Source organism: Nanorana parkeri, unplaced genomic scaffold, assembly GCF_000935625.1.
Source record: "Nanorana parkeri isolate BGI_ZX_2015 unplaced genomic scaffold, ASM93562v1 scaffold1148, whole genome shotgun sequence".
In the NCBI taxonomy this organism is placed as follows: domain Eukaryota; kingdom Metazoa; phylum Chordata; class Amphibia; order Anura; family Dicroglossidae; genus Nanorana; species Nanorana parkeri.
Genome location: NW_017307416.1, coordinates 6729 through 12889, shown reverse-complemented (window position 1 = coordinate 12889; position 6161 = coordinate 6729).

Below are 6161 nucleotides of genomic sequence, written 5' to 3'. Positions count from 1 at the left end.
TTAATGTTGTGTACAGAAAAGAGAAGTGTGTTGGTCTGACAAGAACGCTAAATTTCAGAAAGGCAAACTTCGATAAGGCTGGGTTCACACCTAGGCGTATCGAATATGCACGTTTGTTGCGCGTTTCTACTGCGATTCGCGTTAAAAAATCGCACGACAAACGCGCGTTTCCAAGGGCTACTTGGCTGTATCCCAATGGAAACATGAGACAAAGAAGCTCCTGTACATCTTTGGGCGTTTTGTAGCGCGTTCATACGGCCCGTAATACGCCCAGGTGTGAACCATACCCGTAGGAAATAATGGGATTTCGGTGTTTGAGGGTTTTGCAGAGCGCTTGAACGGGCTTCAAAACGCCCAGGTGTGAACCGGGCCTAAGCTGCGGTGTGTATGACAACAAATGGGACAAATTATTTCTAACAATGAACACTGAACAGAAGTGGGATTGTTTTAGGAATACATTGTTTCCTGGCCATATCCATGGCAGCACTGACAAATGGGTTTAGATCCAATTACCTCTAGTTGACAGGAACCAAAAGGGTTAAACAAGGCATAACCCTCTCTATAAAAGCCCCTCCTCCTGCTGACTTCCCCAGTCTTTTTGTTCCTGTCCCCCCTAGGACAGGGTGGTTTGTATGTTACTGAGAAGTTTTTCTTAATTTGCCAACTGATTGATTTCATATGGCCTCAGGGGAGTTCAGCCTCTCTCCCCTGGGAAGTCTCCAAGACTCGGCCCCGTGCAAGGGTGCCCCCTTGGGGAAGGACAAACTTTGTTTCCATGAGAGGAAGCCGGATTTTCCATATAATGTGCAGCCTGTCAGACAGGGAGGGTAAGACTGTTGTGGTTTCACTTACCTGCGGTGCTGTATGATGTCCTTTTTCATCTCGGCCGGCTCCCCGCGGTCTCGTCTGTTTGCGATGTGTGGGCGAGACAGGATGGGCAGTAGCGGCTTCACCTGGCGTCTGTGCATGCGTGGAAGTTCCGTCGTGCGTGATGTCACCCGAGATTCCGCGCCGAATTTGAAAATTTGCAAGCCATTTTCAGGGAAGTGAAGCTGGAATTTCTTCTTTTGGTTTATCCCCCTTTGGATACCCCTGGAGAGCCCTAAAAGAACGGGATATCATGGACGATTGCCCCTCACCACACCGGTCTGTGGAGATGAGGTAAGGAGAGGAAAAAAAAAAAAGAGGGCATTTTATTTTTCTGACAGTCAAATACTTTTATGTTGAGCCCTGCAGAAATTGAATCTTCTTCATCCTCAGTGACAAGGAGAGATAATTCGGCAAGATGTCAGGCTTGTCAAAGAATTGTGGGGAAAGTGCCTTAAAGAGGCAGCAACCGCCTAAAGGGTTAAACCATCAATATGAATGAGAATCTCCTCTAATCCAAACTCTCTCTGTCCCTTATCACTGCTGCAACCTGGTGGGGACTCCCAATTCTTTAAAGGAGAACTATGAGGTGAGTGCTTTTCACTCACCTCATAGTCCTAGCCGACCTGTGACAATGAGACTGTCACAGGTCGGCTCAGTAAATCGGGAGGTGAGCGAACACATACCGGCGTTCGCTCACCTCTCGATCCTGTCACGGCTCTCTGTCGTGACAGGGGAGGGGCTGGATTCCCCCCTGCCCGATCCACCAGCGCTGACTGGCGGAACGGACGGGGGAGGGGTACAGCTGGCTCTGCCTCTAGATAGGCAGAGCCAGCTGTCAGTCACGCAGCTGGGCGGATCCAGACATAATTGTCGGGATCCGCTTCAGCTGCGGCGTCTCAGTATACCACGAGCAGCAGCTCGCAGTATACTGAGCCTAGGGTGACGGGAGGATGCTAGTTTGTGTCCTCCTGTTACCCTAAGGAGAACTATGGGGAAAAGCTTTAACCCCATAGTTCTCCTTTTTAAAGAGGCAGCAACCACTTCCAATTCTCCCGACATCCTGGATCTTATCCAATGGGCAGTAGCCAAACGGATGAGGCAAGCTGGCCGTTCCCATAAGAGAATAAGAGCAAGCAGTTACCGATTTGCATTGTCAGATGCATGGAAGGGCAAGAGGAAGTTCTGTCCCCCTCAAGCAGACACTTTGCGGGGCAGAGACGGACTGAATCTTCCTTTCCTGTGAGGAAGATCACTAAGTAACTCCTAAAAGAGGGCTTGTTCACGCGATGTCCGGATTCTGTCCAGACCAGAGCAGTTCACTCCTGCACTAAAAACGCATCACAATGTATACCTATGTGTTTTATGGGCTCCAGTTCACACGAGCGCAGTGCTTTCCGTTCCGGACAGAGAAAAATACTGCATGTCACATTTTCTCTGGTCTGCAACGCCCACGAACGCATCTAAGATGCAACAAATATGCGCTAGAAACGCACCGCACTGCAGCCAACTGAAAAAAAAACCTGGAGCGCGTCTGGAATGCGTTGAATGCAGTCTATAATGGAAGTCACCAGCACTGGGTGGCTTCTATTGTGGACTGTGTTTGACACGGCGCCATCCGTGTAGTCACTTCAAGCACCAACCTCTTACTCAAGGTCTGTACGCTGCATGGAGTGCAGGTGATTTCGTATTATCTATGGAATGAGTTAAAAATGCATCAAATACATGTAAAAAAACGCGCTGCACACATTGCTCAGCATCTGCGGGTCTGCTCCAGATCTGGTGAACAAGCCCTAAAACCTATACTGTGTTAGGCATGGGCCTTCAGCCGGCAGTGGCCTTATCTTCGGTATCAAGAACTTCTAAATTGTGGATAGAAGATCTGGAGGATGATATTAAGAGGGACACAGTCTCCTGGATAGGATACATGATATGTAATTTGGCACCTGATTTTGCTACGGGAGCCTCGGATGATTTACTCAAAATGCGTGTCCAAGGGTATGGTATCCTCTGTAGTAGCCCGCCGGGCACTGTGGCTCAGACCATGGGGGGGCCGATTCTTCCTCAAATAGCAGCCTATGTTCCTGGGCATTCCAAGGCGATATGCTTTTTGGCCTGAAATTGGATAGCTATATTAACAGCTATGGATAGCATTAACGCTGTGTTGACTCAGGAGAGGTGAAACCAGAGAAGCTATAGAGATAGCAGGATTCACCAAAATTATATACTTTTCATGACTCCAGGACCTACAAACATGGAAGAGAATCTACTCGATCAATGAAGGGGTCGGTCCAAGAGATATGAGAGTCGGGGAGAGACTATAACTATTCTCGGATCTCTGGCCAGAATCAATAGCAGACGCTTGGGTACTGAAGATAATCGCAGAGGATACAAACTGGGGGTCAGATTTCCGCTCCAAGCTTGATCCTGTGATGGACTACAACTTCAATACAAACTAGTAGTCCATCACTGGAGCCATTTTTTAAAATGTATTTTATTGTTTATCCGATTAACCGATTAATCGAACTTAATAATCGGATAACTAATCGATTTTGAAAATAATCGTTAGCTGCAGCTCTAGAGCTGACGGATGCGTACTTCCATGTTCTCATTGCTCCAGATCAGCAGAAGTTCCTAGGATTTTGTATCGGTCAAAGGCATTTTCAATTCAGGGCAATGCCATTCGGGCTCAGCAACGCCCCCAGGACTTTTTTCAAAACTCTGGTTACCGTTGTAGCAGAGATACGGAAACAGGGTACCGTTTTCCATTATCTGGACGATGTCCTAATCCTGGCAGATTTGGAAAAAGGGGTGATCTCCAGCGGTAATATCAGCATAGACACCCTGCAGAGATGTGGATGGTTACTGACCATGGAGAAGAGCAACCTGACGCAGACTCGAGATTGTGTACTTGGGAGCGGCATTCAATACAAATCTAGCCTCGGTTCAACTGTCCAAGGACGGAGTTCTCAAGATGAAACAGAAGGTGAGCACAATGCAGACAAGTAAGCATGTCACATCCGAGTGGTTCATGGGCCTGTTGGGCTCCATGTCAGCAAACATAGGCCTTACTCTGTGAGCCCAATGGAATATGAGACCCGCAGAGTTGTTTTTTTCCCAACAGTGCAGGTATCGGAACAAGAGGCAGGGGATAGCCATTTCCTGCAAGGTCAATATATCCCTGCAATGGTCTCAAGACAATAACCTGCACAAGGGGTTTTTCCTTAGGGAACATCCTGTGGGTCACCATTACGACTGACGCAAGCGGATCGGCTTGGGGAGCTCACCTGGACAACCTATTTGCACTCCAGTATTTCCAAGAACAAATACAGGAAACTAATCTTCAACAGACTTGAAGGAGGATGAGGCAATCCTCAGGTGGTTCTAATGGCATCTCGCAAGGATTGCCATGTAGGCCGAATATTTGATCACAGAGTGAAAGACCAGGGCATTCTTTCACATCCATGGAATTACGAACTAGCTTATGTCTTTCCCCCCTTTACCATGATCATGGCAGTCCTTCAAAGGATGTGGAGGGAGAAGGTGGCGGTTATTGCCGTTATCACACATTGGCCGAGACGACCATGGTTCCCTCTCCTGATGTCCCTCAGCATTCAGGAATCGGGGCAGATCCCAGTGGCGTTGGGTCTCCTATCTCAAGGGCCGGTCCAGCACCTGCATCCTCAGCACCTCTGTCTGACGGCATGGCTGTTGAAAGGGAAAGGCTGAAAAAGTCTGGATTTTCAGAGGAGGTTATTGATACGCTTTTTGAAATCCCGGTAAGTGTCCACTTCCTCGTTGTAGCATGTGGATGGTGTTTTCCACATGGGCAATAGACCACGGCATTGTCCTTTTCTCAAATCTCTTCTAAGGCGATCCTGGGGTTCCTCCACACAGGTCTGGACAGAAGGCTGAGCCTTAGTTCCCTCAAGGTGCAGGTGTCGGCTATATCAGCCATCACTGGGATGAGTTGGACTCAGAATCAGAGCATTTCCAGGTTTCTAAAGTCGGTGATTAAGGTAAATCCTCCTAATAGGCTTTTTTATCCATCTTTCGATGTTCCTCTAGTTTTGGGGGTTCTTTCAGGACCTCCCTTTGAGCTGATACAGACTATTTCTATGCAATTCCTGTCATACAAGATGGTCTCCTTGGAGGCCTTGGCTTCAGGTAGGAGGGTAGCGGAGCTCCAAGCCTGTAGTTGTGATCAACCCTTTTTCGGCTTTCATGAGGATAGAGTAGTTCTGTAGAAAACTGTATCAGGTTTATTGCCGAAGGTTCATGCGAATCAGGATATTATCCTTCCCGCTCTACACTCAGAAGGCATGGAAGGATGTTTGAACCTAGTCCGGTGTCTGAGGACATATGTGGAAAGATGTAGGACTGGGAAAAGTCCAGAAGGCTGTGATTCCGGCACGAGCCAGGAAGGCATTGGCAGCAGCCAAAGCTTCCTTAAGCAGATGGTTTGTGCTCACCATCATTAACTCCTATCAAACAGTGGGAGTCTCCACACCAAAAGGCATTTGGGTTCACTCCACAAGGGCCGTGTCCTCCTCATGGGCAGCAGCTGGAGTTTCGGCGAATCAAAATTTCAGGGCAGCAACATGGGCGTCTAGGTCTACCTTTCTTAGCATTCTCGACTGGACGTCAGGGCTACAGTGAATGACTACTTCGGTAGAGATGTTTTGCTCTCTCGACTTCGAGTAATACATTTATTTTTCGCATTCAATTATGTTTGTCTATGGATTTTGTTCCCACCCTTACTTCTGCTTCGGTAATACCCATTTGTCAGCGCTGCCATGGATATGGCCAGGAAAACGGAAAATGTAATCATACTTACCGTAATTTTCTTTTCCTGGTTATACTCCATGGCAGCGCTGGGCTCCCACCCTATGGAGTTTTTAGCTTGTTACTAGACTGGGGAAGTCAGCAGGAGGAGGGGCTTTTATAGAGAGGGTTAGGCCTTGTTTAACCCTTTTGGTTCCTGTCAACTAGGGGTAATTGGATCTAAACCCATTTGTCAGCACTGCGATGGAGTATAACCAGGAAAAGAAAATTACGGTAAGTATGATTAAATTTTCCGTTATAATGCTATTACCAAGTGCATACCATTGGGTAACAAAAATAAAAGAACGAGAACTAAGCCTGCATGGTTAATAAAACAGTAAGGCAACACATCAAAGAAAAGAAGCTGGCATTTAAGACATATAAGATGGAGGGGACTGCATTGGCATTCCAGAACTACAAGGAATGTAGTAAGAGATGTAAACATGAAATACAGTCTGTAAGAAGAACCC